Genomic DNA, 21385 nt, shown 5'->3' on the forward strand with positions numbered 1-21385 from the left:
TCAGCTGCGATTTTCTATTTCACTTCACTGCTGACTTCATGCCATATCCCTGAACCAATGCAAACGAGCATCTGAACTAAACCTGGCACAGGTATCCAGTGGAACTCAAGCACTGATGCTCACGGATGGAGCAGGGCTGGCAGATGCAGGGCTTCAAGTCTAGGACATTGCAGTTGTTTTTAAAACCAAAAGGTGACACCTAGAATTGGTGTTTTAGACTATGATGGGCAGGCACCTGGACCTGTTTTATCCTCTCCATGATTTTAAGTTTATAAACTTATTTTTGTTATAGATGGACACAACATTTTTAAAATTTATTTATTTATATGTGGTGCTGAGGATCAAGCCCAGTGTCTCACATGTGCTAGGCAAGTGCTCTACCACTGAGCCACAACCCCAGCCCCTCCCATGATTTTAAAAAGAAAAAGGAGGGGGCGGTTTCCTGTAAAATATTACCATGCCGCAGGTGTATCTCTGTGGCACACACATTATGGATTTAGTTGGGACTTGAGAATTGAAGGTGGTTTTCAACTTCCTGGTTGTATTAGACAATGCTTTCCCTGTGTAAGAGTTCTAACTCTATTACAAAAGGAAGGGAGGATGGGTGCTGTGTGACCCCAAATACCTAGGGGTTTCTAGAAACAAACTTTCCCCTAAACACAAGATGGACTGCCCTGGGTTAGCGGGGATCGTCTGTGCTGCGCTCATCTCTGCCAAGGAAACACTCCCAGCCAAGGTTGGAGGAGAAGCCCTGGGCCGGCCGGTGCGCTCAGCCCCTGGGGTCTACCCCATGCCGGGAGGAGGTGAAGACTGGAGGGACCCAGAAACCAGGGCTGGAGCAAGGATGGAGAACCCTGGGCAGAGACAGGACCCTGGGCCAGTGTCTCGGAGCCGGGCCCAGTGCCCTAGAGACCAAGTGGTCACGACGCTAAGGCTTGCCCAACACGTGACCTGTCCTCCTTGGTGAAGGCTGAATGTTCTTTGTCCTCAAGGGCAAGCTGGGCCCTCTCCCCTCCCCTCTGTGCAGACCCACTGACCTGAACACAAGGAGACTTAGCAGCACCGTCTCCCACTGGCCTTCTTTACAATCCCACCGCCACGCTCTGAGGCAAGGATTTATTATCCCCTCTCCCCACAGCAGACAGACATGTGCGAGGGCACTCTGAGTGTCGCCCTGCACTTGCTGTCCGGGAACCAGGTCTATATTGGAGGGTTACTCTGCCACTAATGAGGTATTTTTTTTTAACTCAAATCTTTTAACTTAAAGTTACTGAGGAAACAGGGACCTATTCAAGAGATGATTCACTCCAAGGACTTCAAAGGATGACATAAGCTGCCTGCTTATCGATTCATAGTGTGCATTCAAAAAGTACAAAGGATATAATTAAAATTCATCAATTCAGTAAGTACTTACTGCTTGATTTAAAAGTGTAAGATAAAATGATAGAAGGGCCCACACATTCCACCCCCTTAGGGCTCATATGCCCTGGATCAGAGGACAAGTAGCCAGGCCCCCTTGGGGCTGTGCAGAGAGTGCTGTGCTGGTGGCTAAGGTGTGGTGGGCAGCCCTGCTGGGGCCAGCTGACACAGGTGCGGTGGCTCACAAAGGCCTCTATGGGCAGGAGTTGGCCAGCTGCAGTAGGCAAAGTTATCCAGAGAAAAAGAGCACAGGGCGTGTGTGTGTGTGTGTGTGTGTGTGTGTGGTGTGTGTGTGCATGTGTGTAAAGAGAACACAGGAGAGTTTTAAGGAATTAGCTGCCCTAGACACTGAGGCTAGGAAGTCCCGACATCCACAGTCAGGGCTGCAGGACCAGGAAAGCCCTGGCAGGATCTCTAGTACAGTATGAGACCCAGGAGAGCAGGCCCCACATCGGGGAGGACCTCTACCTTACCCCACAATGGGGTCAAATGTTCCTTCCACCCAGAGTTACCCTCACATTCTCACCTAGAGCTCAGTCTCACTGGGTCTTGGCACCCCAAGTCCTGGTTAAGGTGACTCGTGGATTTAGTAGCCATCACAAGGACAAATGGGAGTCAGCCTGGAAGCCAGATGGACAGCACATCAGAGAACCGAGAGCCTTCTGACATGCAGGCCTGAGCCGTGAACCAGACAGCCTCCCGAACTTCCTCCCCGCACGCGAGTCCTGGTTTGGACTCGCCCTGGGAGCAAAGGGGGTCTTTGCAACGTTCCGAGCAAGGAATGACCCGACCAGAGTCAGCATTTCCAGAGGCCACTGGGCTTTAAAGGAAAGGGGAGTGCAGCAGAGCCCAGCCCAAGGCAGCGAGGCCAGAAGCCAGGTCGGGAGAGCACCAGCAATCCGTGAACGCTGATGAGGACGCCAGGGAAAACCATTCCAGGAGGACAGGGGCCGTGCCTCTTGGGTGGACGGACTCATGTCCAGCGGAACCGAACCATGTTGGGGCAGGAGGCCACGTGATGGGAGCAAACACTGTGTAGGAAATGAGCAGTCACTGCAGAGCAGCCAAGTGGAGCCTGAGCTGAAACCACTCAATGTCAAAGTGAAATAGAGGTGAATAGGGGGAAGATTCCTGAGCTCTGGCATGAGACGACCCTGCCTCCAAACCCTGCCCCTACCAATGTCACTGTGACCACAGAACACAAGGAGACCTCACAGGGAGAGGCGCACTGACAGTTCCAGGTCGTCATCCTACAAATAAGATAATAGAGTGCTAAAAGAAAGGAAGAGTCATCAGTCTTGCCAACTGGGGTAAGAGAGAGACACTCAACCTAGTGAATGTCACTCACAGGTTGGTGGAACCTGAGACTGAACCAGTGTCAAGGGCTCTAGGAAGTGCAGTAACCACCTCCAATATGGTTTCATTTTCTGAAGTTTCAGTTACCCACGACTAACCACCGTCTGAAAACATTAAGGAAGAAAATCCAGAAATGACCATTTATAAGTTTTAAATTGCATGCCATTTCAAGTAATGGAAATATGACTATGTGTTATTTACCTCTTTGCTTAAAAAGATAGCATGACACATTCCCTGCTTGCTTCAGCGGGTGGTACGTCCTGATGATAGCTCAGGCTATCTGGATCAACCTGTCTCCCATTCTGCCAGTGGCTGCCCAGTGGTCATTCATTAGAACGGCTTCTTGAAATTGCATGCCATCCTCTGCTCTGCATTGCCTATAACATGAATCAAAACTGTGTCCAGCAAATCCACACTGTATATGCTACCCTCCCATTAGTTGCCTATTTACCACTTTGATTATCAGATCTACTGTTGAGGTATCATAGTGCTTGTGTTTGAGTGACCCTTATTTGCCTTAATAATAGCCCCAAACAGAGCTGGGGGGTATAGCTCAGTGGTAGAATTCTTGCACAGTATGCCCAAGGCCCTGGGTTCAATCCCCAGCACCACTAAAAAAATTAAAAATCCCCAAAGTACAAAAAATTGTAGTGTTGGCAATTTATATATGCCAAACAAAAACCATAAATGCCTTTTTTAAGTGAAAAGGTAAAAGTTCTCAATAGGAAAAAAAAAACACACACAGGCTGAGGTTGCTAACATGCACAGTACGAATGAACCTCTTAACAAGCCTAGTTAATGTTGTACTTGGTCATAGGTATACAGGATAGGAAAGCACAGAGTGCATAAGGTCAGTACTGTCCATGGTTTCAGGTACCCACCGGGGGTCTGGGAACACATCCTGTGGATAAGAGAGGACACCACAGTCATCAGGCATTAAGCACATGCTGTGGGCTGGGCACTGTCAGGGACATGACCCTTTAACCCTTGAAAGAACATTGTGTTCAGTATTTCCATCTTAAAGGCACTGAAGCTGAATGGTCACAAAATTCATTTGATGTGACCAAGTTCTCACAGCTAATGAGAAACAAAACCCACACTCAGACCCAGACCGACACCTTTTAGCGCCTTGATTAGCCCTCCAAAAATGCCAAGCAGACCCTCCATGCACTGTGCTGACGGAGGAAGCTCTTTTGTTTTTTTTTGTTTGTTTTTCATGGAACACATGACTTAAATTTTTTTAAATGTTTAAAATTCATATGATCTGAAATGAAAACAATATAAAAAGGCACACTTAGAGAAGTCTCACTCCTACCCCTACACTTTTCACAACACTGCCATCTGTTCACACACAGAGGGAGAGGGGGAGAAAGAGAGACAGAGGGAGAGGCATTTATTTCTTGGACAGCTTTCCTGAGTTCCCAGTGCATCCAAATAGGACTATGTGTTATTTACCTCCTTGCTTACACAAAAGGTAGCATGACACATTCCCTGCTTGCTTCAGCGGGCGGTACGTCCTGGTGGTAGCTCAGGCTACCAGGATCAACGTGTGTCTCCCATTCTGCCAGTGGCTGCCCAGTGGTCATTCATGAGAGTAGCTGCTTGGGCCCAACCCCAGGGACGCCCTGCAGGCCACAGGGCTGCTCTCAGCTGCGTCCCTCCTGTGGCCTCTCAGACCCTTCACCTCCACATGGAGTCCACGCCTGGGGAGTGAGTGGCCAGCAACCCTACTCCAGAGGTTCCTGATCTTGCCAATGCCATCAAAGTCGCAAGAGGGGAGGCTGAAAGTCACTTCTAGCTGATGGAACCAGGGAAAGTCAGATGGGCACGATGACCTTTACTGTTTGTCTAAGGACGAGTAAGAGTTCAAGTCAAAGCCTATCTCTTCCCATGTCCTCTGTTTCTGTGATACTTACCAGAGTGGAATTCAGTATAGTGATCATTCATTTTCATTTTAAAGAAGCTTCTCGGATTCCTCCAGTTTGGTGAGTGACTCTGAAGTTGAGAGATCTTCCTGAAGTAACATGGATATGAGACTTTCTGACAAAAAAAAAAAAAAAAACCTTCTTGATGCAGGTGGCAGCCTGCCTCGGGCTCTAGAGTGACGGGAGCTGAACCAGGAACACAGGTCCTGCTCGCCAGAGCCTACATGTGACGTGGGAGGCCCTGTGGGCGGCTGGAAAGGCAGGCACAGGGTTGGGAAAGAGCCGTGTTCTGAATTGGTTTGGGGGTGCTCAACTTACCAGGGTTTTAAACATCTCTCCCTGACTCTGCTGCAGATCAGACTGAATAAAGCAGATTTTTAAAGTCTGAAAGAACTGTTGTTTTAGCTAGCGTAATTCATGTCACTCTCCTTAATATCCAACTAGTTCACATTTTCCAAAGCACTCCTGACACACACGTAACAGCACTTAACGGAACAGGCAGGGCTGCAGCTTAGGTGAGACCTAATGTCCATAATGAGCTGAGGTCCCCACTGACTGGATCCTCCTTCCCATTAACAGCACAATGAGCCCCGAGCTCTGTGTGTGTTCTGCTTTCACCCAAGTAGCCATGTCTGTTGTACTCTCTCAGGGAACTATAAAAAGCCCTTACCCAAAGCATTGCAAACAAAAGAACAATGCAAATATAATTCATGATTTGACTGAAAACATTGCTATTTCTCTTCCTACGAATGCATGTGTGGTTCTTTGTTTTAGAAGCTGTGCTCTGCCTTCTGTAAGGTAAATTTAAATATATTGCCACTGCAAGAATTCACCCTGAGGTTCAGTCAGATCAGTAAAGGAGGCTCTGGGACGAGTGCAGCCACTGTTCCTCCCAAGCAGACAGAGCTGTGGGAAGCCAGGCTCTCTCCTTTTCCGGTTTGGTGATGTAAGCTCATGTGCTCACACAAGCTCACTCCATGATGTGCCCCCCCCGCCACCCGCTGCCCTCCTTGGAGTTGAGATTAACGTCCTGCATCTTGGGCTTTGAACCCCCCAAGCTGTGAGCTAAATAAGCCTTTTTTCTTTATAAACTAGCTAACTCGGGTGTTTCACTGTAGTAATGCCAAGCTGCCTCTTACAAGGAGTGAAAGAATGGTGTGTCGGGAGGAGGGAGCTGTCTGGAAACATTCGTAATATATTTTCTCTAAAGAAAAGGTAGGCGTTCCTGACTCCGAGCCAATCCTGAGGAGTCGACAGACCAGACTTGCCTTATTTAATTTCAATCACAGTGAACAGTGCATCTGATTCCTCTAGGTCAGCTCTGGGATGATAAACTGAAACGTGGCCTTGGAGGAAGACTGGCTACCAAGCACACCCAATAAACTCCCAAACAGAGGAGGCAGCTGGGAGCCTTCCCATGGACCTATCTGCACACATGGGCTTCTACTTTCATTGCTTTGGGGGAATTTTCCAAATTCTATGCTACCGGCTGCTGGTGAGTCAGTTGCTCTAAGACTTACACAGAAGCATGGTTCTTTGCTATATTCTTCCACACGCCAGCGACCTGGGTATGATTAAGCCATTGATGGAGGAAAAGTCATCCTCAGGACTCTCAAAGGTAGTTATGGATAACAAAGAATGACGTCATACAGATTGCATAGAAACACCCCCTCGCCCATTCCTTAGGCTCCTAAGTGCCTTAAGTAGGAAAGATCACTTCAGAAATCACAGATGCATAGGTGGGGCTAACAAGCACATAAGAAGCCACACATCTAGCTTTTAGGAAATGAAGACAAGGTCTCACCGTCCCCTTTCTTGACCCCACAATAGCTTCATTGATTCAACTGATCACAGTGCTAATCAAAATGCGAATAATGACAGTAGATTTGAAAGGAATTTCGAATTATCAAACAGTATGTAGAACTTTCAATGTTATATTAACATCAATAGGTTGTGTTCCAATTCGGTCTCCATGCATCTTTCTGTTCACTTACGCTCGGGATGTGGCCTTTGGGCAAACATTACTTGACACCGGAACACGGGCTCCTCAAGGCTCTTCTCACACCACCAGACCCTGAGGACAGGGAGCACGGTGCCATGAGGGCCACCATGTGGAGACACAGGAATGATGGATAGCCTTGCGGACACAGCCTGCGTTTTACAAGCAGCAACAGCACTGAGAAGAGAGCCAGCCACAGTCCAAGACTCTGCCACAGGGGTGGCTTCAGGGTCAGAGATGGGGTATGATTTAGGAGAAGCCATTTCTGCATTCCCCTGCTCTTAGAGCAAGTATTATTTCCAGGTGGGGGAGGGCTGGTGCTCACCCACACTGGACACGCATCTCAGACAGTTGCTTCTTGAGCATGCTCCTGTACCAGCTGCCCTGTAGCCTGGGCTCCTGCACTGAACCAAGCACAAACATGGCTGCCCTCAGAGATCTTCTCAAGAAAAGACACACTGAGCCACTGTCACAGAGGGCACCAGGTGCTGATGAACGTTAGAGGGAGAGCAAGCAGGAGGGGAGGGAGAGGTGCAGGGAGAGGCTCGTGCTTCTACATAGCACGCTGGAGGGAGGCCTCCTGAGAATGTGAGTTCTGAGAAAAACATGAATTGGGTAGAGAATATGGGCATCCGGAGAGGAAGAAGACCAGTGTGGCTGGAATGAGCCGGCAAGGGGTGCTCCCTGGGGGAAGTAGGAGCTGAGGAACAGAAAACACTAGAGACTGGGAAAGCGGTACAAAGTTTGACAAGCAGCATTTCCCACCCACGACGTGCACAGCACCCGGGGTGCAAACACACTGAGTCCTGGGCCCCATGAGCTGACTCCCGGGTGCCCCACGAGCTCTGCTGTACAACCAAGAGTGCTTGCAGGTGCGCCTCCTGTAGAAAACTTGAGAAGATGTGCCATTTACATATGACAGGACATGGCACTCAGTCTGCAGTTAGCTGGAAGGAAAATGACCTCAGATGATTTCAGCAGGACCTGAGAGAAGGCACAGCTTTCTGCCTCTCACACCCAGTGTGTGTGCACAGGAGACTGCACGGCTGGTGGATGGAGGTTGGCAGAGTGTGTGCGTGTGGCTGTGTGTGTACGTGTGGGAGAGTGGTTCCAATGAGTCCTCCTTGTTCTTCACCCCGGACACCGTTGCCCTGGAGTGGCCTGGAGGCCATGTCTGTGCGGCCAGGATTCTAAATGGCATTCTCTTTGCCCCAGGTCGTCATTGGACACATTTTCCACTTGTCCTCTGAGCACAGAGTCAGTCCTCTGCTACGCAGGCCCTGAGAGTAACTGTGGCCACAGTCCTCCTGCCCGCCAGCCGTTCCCTGGCTCCATAACCAAAGCTGTGAATATGCACCATGGGCTAGATGCTGTCCCCAGTGCCACAGAGTCGACGGGCAGTGTGGGCCTGGCCCTACCCCCACATGCTTTTACATTCTGGTGGTGGAACTGGACAAGGAAACAGGGAATTTTAATGTGAATTCAATGCTCTGAAGGGGGAAGCTTCAGCATCTGTAGGAGCAAATTGGGGGGGGGGGGCTCACTCAGACATGAGCGTCAGACACAGCCTGCTGGAGCAGCAGTCAGCCAGATGTCCACCCCTTGTTGTTGAGGTCTTCGTGTTCCAGTTGATGAAAACCATGGTCTGCAGGTGCCTTGGTCTGCTAGTCTGCTGTGACAAAATGCCCAGGACTAGGTTTTGGAGCCTGAGATGTCCAAGGTCAAGGTGCTGGCAGATCAGTGCCTGGGCAGGCCCCCACCTGGTCACAAAAGCAGAGGGGCCAGGGTGGTCTCTGGGGCCTCCTTTACCAGAGTCCTGGTCCCACCGGTGAGGGCTCCATCTTCATGACCTAATAATCACCTCCCAGAGGACCACCTCTTGACATCTGTGGTTAGGACTTCAGCATATAAATTTGGGGCAGACACGACCAGTCCGTGGCAATAGGGACTTCTGGTCACCTTCACAGACTGGTAGAAAACCAACAAGTGAAGACCAGGGCAAGGACAACCTGTAGGGAGTTCATTGTTGCCGTATGAGATAAACTCCAGAATCTCACCCACGTTCTGGGAGGCATCCTAGTCTTCTTTGATGATTTAAGTAATTTCAGAAAAATTAAGCTCATTGCCATTTGTGCGAGTAGACATAGCCTTGTCCAGTGGGTTTAGAATCTCAGTGGACCTCGCCGAGAGTCTCCCTCCCTCCTACTCACGTGCCTGCAGAACAAGCAGGAGTGATGTCAGTCTGTAGAACTGACCACATGGTGCACCGTCCTGGGCTCTGAAGACTAGAGCTGATTCCGGGATTTCAAAACACTGGCGGCTGTGAGCTATCTCCTGTCCACAATCACTTTTCCTAGAAGGTTTTAAAGAAGATAGACGTGGCCTTGGCCTTGCCCTGTGCACTGCCATTACCTGGGATCTCGCTAGAAATGCAAATTATCAGCCCCACCCCAGGTCCACTGAGTCAAAAATGCTAGGGCCAAGGAACCTATTTTTAAGAAATTCTCTTGGTGATTCTGAACCATTGCCTCAAAGGAAATACACACAGACACAAAACATATTTTCCCAAGACCATTATTGAGGTTGGTATTGATGCCAAAAAAATGTTATTTTGAAATTTTCTCTTAAAATTATCCCCTTTTTCTATCACCACATGGAAGTACAGATTAGGAAAACTGGCTTTTAAAATTCCTTTTTGTAGAGCAAATGTCTCAGTTCATCATCTGGAAATCTGACTTAACCACAGACTCCACTTCCTCTCCCATGGGCATGATGGACACGGTGGGCCTGCAGCGCTCAGAACATGGCACTGAGATGGTAAAGGAAGGTCCGAGCCTCCCCCATGCTGGTGCAGAAAGGCCTCTGAGCCTTCGAACCCAGTGCGCTGCACGTGCCTTTCCAAAGCCAGCTGGGCTCCAGGGCCGCAGGCTCCACAGCAGTGCCAAGTATGAGTGCCAAGAAGCACCTGCCTCAAGCCGCTCACCTAACACATGTGGGAGGAGATGGGTGTGTTTGGGCAGAAAGTAGTGAGCATCGGGAAAGGAAGCATTTTTGTGTATCTGTGCTACACAGTGGCAGAAATCCAACAAGATTTCCTTGTCTTTACCTGAAAGTAGTCTGCAGATCATGACCTGAGTTCAAGGTCAATGTGTCAACAATGCTCCCTTATTTTTTCTTGGTGCACTTGAGAGGTGTTTCTCTCCAGAGGCAGTACCTCAAATCATAACTGTAAGTTTGCCCTCTGTGACAGGGAGAGTGTGGCATCCCCTGGGCCTCTCCGTGGAGTGCTGATCATTTTTGCTCTTTTGGCAGCAACTCACTTAAATCTTAGAACATGCAAAATATTACATTTGGCCTTAAATGTTTTTGCTACATTACTTCCAAAGCTTCCAACAGGAAATTTCATGATGAAGTTTGTTAATATTTCCCCAATTAGATGTTGTACTCCTTAAGAGGAAAGACCAAGACCAGATTCATGGGGCTCTTTGCCCATCTTGACCCCACTGGTGTACCTCACAGGATACTCACCGTGGTCTCCAGGGGTATGTCAGAGCACCCACTGTGGGTATCCGGTGGTCCTCAGCACCACCAACAGAGGGACCCAGCAGTCCTCAGCAGCACCCATAGTGGGACCCAATAGTACTCAACAGCAACTACCCAGCAGCTTCCATAGTAACCATGAGATGGAGACTGTTCCAGAAGTGCCACTTGCCAAATTTTCTCTCTGCATCTCTACATTGGACCCCAGAAATCTGTGGCTCTGTGTCCTAAGAGGAAAAAAAAAACAAAAACAGAGGGTATAAATGTGCATGAAGCTGAACCATGTAAAAATACCCTTTCCACAGGTCAACAGCACTTGACCGTCAGCTATTTCACGTCCAACTTCACCATCCATCTTTTTCTGGACTGTGAAGAAGAGCCTTTGACCTGAAGGAGACTGCCAAGGACTTCTGGGCACTCCCATCTCTGCCCGCTGTGGGAGCCCAGGCTTCTTTAGTGGACAGCATCTGCTGAGGTCGGGAGGAAGAGGCAGGTCCCAGCCCCTGGGGTAGAGGGCGAGAGCTGTGTTAGAATCCAGCTCCCTTTCCAAAGAATTTCCCGTCTGATAGCCTATCCCAGACTTGCTGGAAGGCTGGGAGACGGTTCTTCCCTTTCTCTGGCTGAGCTTAGAGGCCCGATTTTTTCCCTGCAGCATCCGAGGCTATTGCAGCATGGAAACACTGAGTCAGGAGCAGGTGAAATCAAGCTATTCCCTAAATAGAGCTAAGGCACCCCCACCTTCCCTGGTCACTTCACAGTGCAGAGGAGCTCTGTGCATCCGACCTGGGGTTGCTCTGGAGATGAACTGAGAGGACCACCCTGACCCAACAGGCAGGTGGGCCCTAAGCCCCCCACAGGCTACCTGCTGAGACTTGGATCCCGCAGGCATCACACGTTCTCAAAGCATCCCCAGGGAAACTCAGTTTCCCCCAGACACCAGCTCCTCTTCTTCCACTAATTGGCATTCCTTCACAGGAAGGACCTGGAAGAGTCTGGACATATTGACTGATTTCCAGAGATCCTTGCTGGGTGACAGAGGATTAGGTGCCTGTTGCTAGGATAGAATTTCCGCCACACATAGGAAAGAATGCGCATGCTAATTTATCATTCAAAGGGCTTTTTTTTTCTTTTTTGGTAAGAGCTAATGTACAAAACCTGTTAGTACAAAGAGAGCAGAAGGGAGGGGAGGCTGAGCGTGGGAGGAGGAGGGCTGGGATCTGGCCTGGTGAGGGTTTGAGATTCCTGCTGCAGCTGGCCCTGACTGGGACCAGGGTCCCCACAGCACCCAGGAGACTTCCATGGGCAGGCTAAGCAGAGGGAGACAGGCTTTTATAACTTTATTTCGAATACAAGTGAAATAATAATGAGGATTTGAGCTTTCCCACTCCTAGTTTAAATTTTAAAAAGAAACCCCAAAGGGCTAGAGCTTCTAAAAAGATAAAGATTTTTTTCCCCCTAGAATACATGAGAAAAAGATCTGAATACAAAGGTGGTAGCTTGATAATGGCTACAATCACAAGAAAGCCTGTCAGCCTCGGCTCTCCTAGGAAACCAAGCCAAAGGGGAGATGCACACACAAACACCCATGTTGGTCCATATGTTCATACACAGACACATGCGAATGCACTTTTATACCCTTATGTATCAACAAATATATACATGCATGCATATACATAAACACATGTATACGAAGAAGACATACATACATGCATATGTACACACACACACACACACACACACATTTACACACACAGAGATTTTAATGAATTGGCTAATGCAATTGACCTGGTAAGTCTAAAATCTGCAGTCCAGGCAGGACAGCTGGTGCTCCTGGGAAGAGATGGTGCTATATAGCTTTTCCTCCTCCTAAGGAAACCTCAGTTTTCACTCTTGAGGCTTTCAACTGATTGGATGAGGCCAACCCATATTACGGAGAGTCATTGGCTTTATTTGAAGCTGACCAATCTAGACGTTCTTCACTCATCTAAAAAAAAAAAAAAAAAAAGAGAAAAAGAAAAACCTTCACAGTAACATCTAGACTGACATTTGACCAAACGACTGGGCACCATGGCCTGGCCCAAGTGGACACATGAAATTAAACATCACAGGAAAGAAGAAAATAGGTCATTCAAACAAGACTTTGTACTTTTTCTTTGAAAGTTATCAGAACAGTCTGATTTCTTGGGAATAAGAGAGTGTCTGTACTACTGGAGGAAACCCCGCAGGGTCCCCGACACCTTCCACCCCTGTGAAGATCTTGATTCTATTCACTCCCAGGGTTCCAGGCTCATCCTGACATGTGGGGAGGGGCTATGGTGTGGATGGTCAGTCCTGGGGCACCACGACCTTCCAGTGCACTTGCTGACAAAAATACACATGACCTGAGGGTGATCAGGTCATGTGAGCCCACCCACAGTTCCCCACTTCATTAGGAATGACCGACATCCAGGGCCTGCGCTGGCCCTCACCTGTGGTCTGCCGCACCCCCTCCCTGCTTGCCTGTTCCATGCACAGGGACCTGGATGCTCCTCGAGGTCCTTCTGACAGCCTGGGCTCACACCTCAGCTTCCCAGGGACGCCTCGGCTCACCAGCCCTCGGCTTCATTCTGTCACCTGATGATTTCACTTATTCTGTAATTCATTGCTTTTGATTCCCACTCTGGAATAAAAGCCTCCAAAGAGCAGCATTCTGTCTGTCTGCCCCGCTCAGGTACCCATGGCCTCACACTTCGCCTGGTATGCAGCAGACACCCAGTGGTTTGCCAAATGGATGAATGATGATTTCAGCCTGCTGTGACAGGTCGCACTCGGTGGCCTCTAACCCCTGTCCAGCAGCACCTCTGGGCTTTTCTAATTGCCCGATTAAGGTGCCCTAGGAAGAGTGGGGGACCCTTGCAAATCCCTTCTGGGGGTTCCATATACAAATAACTTGAGAACATTGTACATCTGATTTAAAGTAATCTTTTCAAAATTTTTTTGTAGTGGTAGAGGGTCAGAATGCCTTTATTTTATTTGTTTATTTTTATGCGGTGCTGAGGATCGAACCCAGTGCCTCACATGTGCCAGGCAAGTGCTCTACCGCTGAGCCACAACCTTGGCCCTAAAATGATCTTTTTCCAACTAAATATAGAACACAAATCTGTAAGAAATTGGAATTTGTTATTTGGAAGACTTATGTTTATTTTTCCATACCTATAATATACTGAGATAATAATATACTATATCTTATATAATGAAAATAAACCCTTATTTATTGATCCATGCATCAGTAAACAATGCTGATGTCCTGCTGACACATAGTCCAATCTTATTGACTTTTCCAGGAATAAAATATGGAGTTTTATGATTTGGCCTTTTTGCTTAGTCTGTGTTCCAATTCAAAAACAAGGAAACAAAGCAGATATTTAAATATCAGGCTTGGAAAAAAATGTAAGATTTTTTTGTTTGCAGAATAATAAATGTATATCACAAATTCAGCCAGATTTTTAGGGCAAGTTGAGGACTAGATAAAACCACTATGTACTTGTATCAAAATATCCTGAGAGCTTCACCTTCCTTTTTCATCTAAGATGGTTATTCTGAAGATTTAAGCTTGACGACAGGATCCTTTGTCTTGGAAGAAAAGGTCCTGGCTGCAGTTGGACCCCACAGTTGTGGGTGCTGGATAAACAGGGCCAGGGCTCAGCAAGGAGGCCGAGGTCCAAGCTTGGGCAGGGAGAGAAGGCTCAGAGAAGCCCACACTTGTCCTGGCTTCGTTGATGTCCCCACGAGGCAGTCCTACCTGGATGTCAGTGTGGGAAGCTGGTGCTGAGCCTTCCAAGATGCCCAGCCCGCGTCCTGCCTCTGCTCCTGTTGACAGGCAATGCCAGCACGTGGACCTGCTGGAGTCCATCCTAGGTGTTGAGCTCACTGTCCTTTGACATGGTGGCCCTGGGAATGAGGAGTTAGGCTTCAAGCTCCTTAGCTATGTTGTCTCTTTGGGTGGTTCTCGTAAAAACAGCAGGCCCAGTGCAGGGGGCCGACTCCACCATGGGCCCCACTGAATCCCCACAGTTTCTCCTACGTCATCCCCACTGTCCATCCTGGGAAAACTCAGAACCCTGAAATGACTGGCCCCAGGGCAGCTGGGATGAGTGGATCTAGGATTCAAAACCAGGTCTGTTCCAACTGTGGAGACCAAAGTTCTTCTTTCCACTTTTTTTTTTTTTGGTAATATTTCCACCAGCTGAGTGCTGCGTCTCAGCACTTTTGCATACACATAATCTTAAATAATTCTCATGGCAACTGGAATAGGTGAATATTCCTCTTGCTTCCCTTCTCAAGATGGATGATGAGGCTCAGAAAAATACTGTGTTTTGTCCAGGGAGATACAACAGTAAGGAGGCAAAAGCAAGATCTAAACCCAGCAATGTGTCCCTGGAACAGAACCAGGGGCTTCTGTGTGGGTCTGAGCAGCTCACTCTCCTTCCCTGCAGAACATTATAAAGTTTGATCATATGTGTGCACAACAAGAGCACTTTAAAAAATATATTAAAATTAGCAGTTTTACAGGCCACATTCTTTTAAATAATCCAAATAATAATAATAATAATAATAATAATAATAATAATAATAATGTGTCTGAAAATATTCTAATCTACCTAAAAATACTTCTACATAACCCATGGATCAAAGCGGATGTGCTCTATATGAAAACTGTAATTGAAACCACCCAGCAAGCTCTGGCTTCCCGTCTCCCCATGTGATCTCTCTCTGTCTCTCACACACACTCCTTCCATGAGGCCTCCACAGGGCTGAACAGAAGCTGGAACTATGCCCTGCATCCTCCCGACTCTGCAGGAGGCAGGAGACCTCTCCATCTCTTCCTGACATGGCTTTTGCTAATGAAGAACATATGCATTTCAAGTCGGGCAGCTCAGGAGGCTGAGGCAGGAGAATCTCAAGTTCAAAGCCAGCCTCAGCAACACCAAGGCACTAAGCAACTCAGTGAGACCCTGTCTCTAAACAAAATACAAAATAAAGCTGGGAATGTGGCTCAGTGGTTGAGTGCCCCTGAGTTCAATCCCTGGTAACCGCCACCCCCCTCCTGCCAATAAAAACACTTGCATTTCAAAAAAAAAAAAAAAAGAATCACCCAGTGACATAAAAGTAGAGGGGCCGGTGCCTGGGGCTGGGGCTCAGTGGTAGAGAGCTCCTCTCATGGATGAGGTACAGGCTCAATCCTCAACACCACACAAAAATGAATAAAATAAAGGTATTGTGTCCATCTACAACTAAAAAGATTTCAAAAAAAAAAAAATGAAAAAGTATCCTAAAACCTGTGGTATTCCTACAAGCACAACTCAGAGGAATATGTATAGATGGAAATGTCCTCAGTATTGAGGAAGACAGAGGGGAAATAAAGAAGCCAAGTTCACATAATAAAAATTAGAAAACAAAAAAGGAAACTGTGAAGAGAGAATTCATAGAGGAAACTAATAATATATAAAACAGGACAACTTTAAAACACACACACATAAACTGAGTCTTTTAAATGAAAAAGTGAGGGAGAGGACCAAATTGTGGGGTTGAGGAAAGGGTTCAGGGTCCCTGCCTGGCCCAGCCCCTGTCCCCAGCCCGTGGCAGAAACCTGGCTTTAACCCTTGCCTTTCCAAATCCAACAGAGAAGCTACAGTGGCTAGTAACCATACACCTGCCATGATGTAAAAGGAAATCAAAACTACAGGAAGACGAGGCTTTTCTACTTTTGGAGAAGTGTGCCTCAGAGTGGGCTGTAGACTCCTGGAGGAAGTTCTGGAGTCTTGTCAAGTTCCATGCAATGTCCCGCAAGGGTGCAGACTCTCACAGATGGGCTCCACAGTGCTCACCTCTAATGTGGGTACCCTTCCCTTCTCCAGTCTAGTGTGCCTGTTGGAAAGCTCGCAGTTCCACACGTCCCATCTCCTTTGGAGTTGCTACGCTTGGTGACTGCTTTCTGGGTCCCGTCACTTAGATGCGGCAGCTCTGGGACTTGCTGGGGGTTAGTTCATACTTAACGGGCCGAGTGGAGTGGGCTGGGTGGGAACCCGGCCGAACTCACTGTGATGGGGTGTGGTTTGGAATCCGGTAAAGACGAGCTCCAAGCCCTGTCCTGGTGGCTTGCCGGGATGGTTTCTGAAGGCTTTGGTCATGTTCATGGTCATGGCTTTACGCCATGACCAGTAAAATATAGACGTGATGAAAACCTTTGTTATTAGTGAGTCTGATAAGCTCTCATAAACAGAATCAAGTTCTAAATGTAAGCAGTATTGATCTTCAGTATTCATGGCAATATCTTTCTTTTTTTAACACTTCATGAATTTGTGTATCTTCCTTGTGCAGGGAGCGTGCTCATCTCCTCTGTACTATTCCAATTTTAGTACACATGCATTCCCGGCAATAGCTTAATGAGTGTATTGACCTCCTTTGTATTGCTCTCTCTCTCTTCTGAAATTTCATATTAAATTTGTATAAATCAGATTAAAAAAATCAGACTTTACCTGTGTTTCGTGGTGATGTGAGTGTTTTTACTATAAAGAAATAAAAACTGTTTGAGGGGATACATAGGTTAGCCTTCATTTAAATGTTGTACATGCATACGTGTATCAAAATATCACGTGGTGCCCCATAGATATCACAATTCTTGTGTTTTTGTTTTACTTAAATGTTTCAAAAGTGCTAAAAATAATAATAACAATAACAGGGTAAGTGCAGGCCAGCAGGACCCTGGCTGCCGCCTGCCATTCTTCCCCAGAGCCCTGCGGTTGGATTCTGCGTCCACCACTCTACATCTCACCTCCAGACCAGACAGTGTAGTTAGCTCTCACCTTTATCCAGAACCAGCTTCCATGGGCTGTCTTCCCCTTCATGAAATCACCCTCTGAGCTTGGAGAACTCCCTTCATTTCCTGCTTCTGCCGTGGCCTCATCTCGTCCCTCTGGTTGTCTTTCTGCTCCTGATCCTCAAAGTCGGTGCTGGTGGTGATGGGAAGTTAGTGTTCATGGGACCGAGAGAAGCTTGGGTCCGGCTGGTTGCACAACCTTGTCAGAGTGCTCAGTGCCACAGAAATTAGTGCCACTGACCATGGTACGTGGGTAGATTCTATGTGATGCATATCTTACCACAGTACAAAATTTGGTGCCAGTAAAAAATAGGGAACTTCTTGCCAAAAAAGAGGGATTCCATATTGATACATTGAAACCTCTGCAACCAGCTCTCTCCTCAGGGTAGTCGGATCTGACAGTGGGTCAGAGAGTCCGCTGGCTAGTCTTCAGACATTGGAGACAAGGCCCTGAAATGCAATCAACAGAGACACATTGCCATTGTAAGGGAAAATGAACCAGGTCTCCTTCAGATTTTGAGACACTATTGTAATTCACCCAGCAGGTCCCATGCCACATTAACTTCTAAATTTGCTTTAGTACATTCATCCCCATTCTCTTTACAGAAAGTGCAGACTACCACTGGTAATTTGGAGTATTCTAAGATCCCAGGAATCTCCAGTCCTCTCTACCACCCTCCAACCTGACCAGCTTCCCAATACACAATGCTACTCCAGAGACCAGAAAAATGTCTTAGAGGAAATGTTAATATTTAAATTAAGGTGATTATATCATGATTAATTTGTCAATTATTTAGGATTATCAGATAAAAATCAATGATTACCTTGGTTTTAATAGTTCAATATTGTTTTTTTAATCAAGGAGGAGAACCATCCAGAATTCAGATGGTAACGTTGCCTAACCTTTTCATCAAATGCATCGAATGTGAGTTGAGACCTTCTGTCATTTCTCAGTGCCCTCAGTGGTGCTTCATGCTATGGATGGATCAGCAGCTCCAGCCGATGGTAACGATGGCCTAATTGCTGCGAAACACCTGTGTGCCCTGCATTGTACTCAAATGCATTCTTGGGTGACTCATGTTGGGAAGCCTAGAAGGCTGGGCCAGTCTACATGCATTAAAGCAAAAGTTCTCAGATCACAATGCTCACTGCAGGACCAGAGGCTTCCTCAGGGCCTTTGGGACGGAGCGGACATAAAGTCTACCCAGAATGAACCGATGTTTGTCCCTCCGAGCTTTCCCTCTGTAACTCCCCAGGAGCCACCTTAACCTGGAGCTTGCCGCAGGCCAGGTGGTGGCTTGAGCAAAGGCCCCAGACTTCTGGGACCCAGCTGGACCAAAGTTACACCTTGATGCTTGTGTGTCCTTCAACCTGAGGTTCCAAGGCACAGCAGATGGAGGTCTTGAAATAAGCAGGGAGTCCCATGGTCCCGGCAACTCAGGAGGCCAGAGCAGAAGTGTTGTAAGCTTGAGGCCAACCTGGGCCATTTAGTTAGACCCTGTCTCAAAATAAAAAGTGCCAAGGGCTGGGGACGAAGTTCAGGGCTAAAGTGTCCCTGGGTCCAATCCACAGTACAAGGAAGAGAGAGAGAGAGAGAGAGAGAGAGAGAGAGAGAGAGAGAGAGAGAGAAATCAAGACTTCTTATGGCCATTTCTAGTTAGTAGAATACCCTTGTCTTTTTAGTATGTTTACTGTACTAGAGGGTTATGTTAACTATGTGTGTGTACATGTGTGTGTGTGTATATATATATATATATATATACATACATGAAATTATAATTTTCAGAATACATTTATTTATTACTGCTAGCAGTGATGGCAGATTATTTGAAGGTACAAAATTCCTTACCTGGGGTGGTTCTGAACATCTAGGCACAGGACAGGATAATGCACCAGGACAACAAGACTCCTGAGTGCAATTCTGGAAATTTCCAATGAAAATATCTACCAGAATTGGAGTGCTGGAGGGAGAAGGGGGGAAAGTAGACTTTCATGCCACAGCAGGGCACAGTAGTGGGACTGGAGACCTGGCGTCAGGTGCAGAGACCACTGTTTGAGTTCAGGAGGCTTCTTGGTCTCGGGATGCACCCTGGCGTACACCACTGGACAGAGCGGAGTCCCGATGGAGTCACTGCTGAAATGTTCCTTGCTCTGCATGGAACACAAGGGAGAAAGCAGCAGGAGGGAGACGTCACCTCCATCCATGGCTGCAGTGTGAGGAGAGTACAGGCACCCTCAGTGAACCCATTCTGAACCCAGTAAATGAATGTGACCAGGGATAGTGGAAGACATGCCCTCTCGTCTCAAAGGCCTCTTCTTACCACTTCCCGCCTGATAGAGGCAGGATAATTTCTTTGTCTCTCTGTCAAGTCACATAGAGGAAAAAGTGTTGAAAAGCCAAGGCTGCTGATCTTTTGTCTTCCGTAAGTGACCTTTCCTCAAAGGATCTATTTTGAAAGATTAATATAGGAAGTTCTACTTAACTGCTTGCTCTAGTAGATGCTGTAGGATGGTGTGTGCTCACAGTCCACACTAGGTTCTTCCCATCCTGGAAAAGAAGCCTGGACACTGTCCCAAAACAGCATAAGGACCTTACTGCCTTGAGCTCATGCTCCTTCCCCTTTGGGCACTTTAATAGGAGCAGCTCAGGAGGAACCTCTCAGTTGTTCACAGGTCAAAGCCTGAGGCCAGGGAAGCTCCCCTGTGTGAATGACCCTACCCCAGCTATGGGGCCTTGAATGCCCATTCAATTCTGGTCCAAATGGGAAGGAAGCTCAGAGGGCCACTTGTGCCTCAGGCCGTGTCTTGCTGTGTCTGTGAAATTTGCAGAAGGGAATCAGTTCTCTGGATGAAGCAAGCCATCCTGATTCTTATTTTTGAGACACAGCTGGAGAATCCATCATTATTTCTTTATCTTGTACCTCTGACCCTTTGTCAAGGCCCATGTCAAAAAATGGCTATTAAAATTAAAATGTTTTCAAGAGAAAGGTTCCTGAGTAGCAAATGAAAACCTACTTATCTCAAACAACTTTAACACTACACAATTGAAGCATCACACTATAACTCATGGGGACAGACTCAAGGGCCACTTGGGCACCCCTGCTGAACCTGCATGCTCCCTGGTACATAAGGTGTTCACAGGAATCACAGCAGACAATTTGTAGGTTTTGGCCATTGCAATCCATCAAGGAGCCAATGCTCTGCCTCTAATGCCTCCGCCCGCCATGTTCCCTTCCTACTCAAATACCTTAAACTGGACTTTCAGCTCTCTGAAAGAAATGTTTTCTTTCCGTTAAGCTTATTATTAAGTTTTTGAGATATAATTTTGTCACATTGGTTTGAATCTCAAACAAAATTAATCCCTCTGACTTATAAAGCTTGGGTGGAAATGCTGATTGAACTGAGCTCCTGGCCCCATCCTAGTTTGCTTCTGGTTTTGAGAACCAAAACTCACTTCAGCATTCTCCAAGGTGGTTTGCTGTCTCGGAATGGCGAGTATTTGAAATACAGCTCTGTGTCCCAGCCCAGCTGCATTACTCATAGTGCTAATGTGCACACAGTTATCACAAGGAGACAGTACTGAGTGTCTTTTGAAAAAAAGATAGTACTTTTTAACACCAGTGATCTCAGAGCTGGATATTCACAGCCATAACACAGAGGTAATTTTCAGGAAAGAGTGAAATGTTTCAGTTTGACTAGTGAAAATTTCTACCTGCATCTTTTTTTAAGGAAGGAATATGAAACCCTTTTTTCTGATGAAACAGATACTTGGGATGTACTTGGAATACTCATGTCTTAACAGTTGTGTATTATAAAAATAATCTAATTGAAAATTGGACATTTGGTTTTTATTAAATAAAGACAGATATAACTTATACTGGTTTTACTTGTTTGATAACATAAAGTGAAAATAAAATTAAAATTTGGTTTATAATTACTTTGTTTGAATTTATAAGAGTAAACTAACTGAAACTGAAAATCTAGCAATATGAATTTGTAAGCGTAATTTAATTGAAGTTGAAGATCTAGGAGTGTGAGTAGTAGCTGAGTTGTTTTTATTGCCTTTGGTCTGTTTTTAAGATTGTCCATTCAAGGTGTTGACTCTAATGAATTTTTTTTTTTTACTAGAAATATAATAGACTTGTTTTTGTCTTTTTAGGCTTGACTATGACGATACTGTAAACATGCATCCCTCAATTTAGTCAAGATTTATTAGTGTCAGCAGTAATAGAGCTTTGTGATCAGTTGGCATGCAGGTGACAGGTAGGATAGCAATTATTGAGTGCT

General features: G+C 46.8%; 1 non-coding gene across 1 annotated transcript; it reads right to left on the bottom strand.

Moving 5' to 3' along the window:
- Positions 1 to 16554: 16554 nt before the first annotated feature.
- On the bottom strand, positions 16555 to 16657 carry LOC114096100 (U6 spliceosomal RNA). Its single transcript, XR_003583355.2, has one exon. It is a non-coding gene; the product is annotated as a U6 spliceosomal RNA (small nuclear RNA).
- Between the last annotated feature and the right edge of the window lie 4728 nt (positions 16658 to 21385).

Source organism: Marmota flaviventris, chromosome 6 (genome assembly GCF_047511675.1).
Source record: "Marmota flaviventris isolate mMarFla1 chromosome 6, mMarFla1.hap1, whole genome shotgun sequence".
Lineage (NCBI taxonomy): Eukaryota > Metazoa > Chordata > Mammalia > Rodentia > Sciuridae > Marmota > Marmota flaviventris.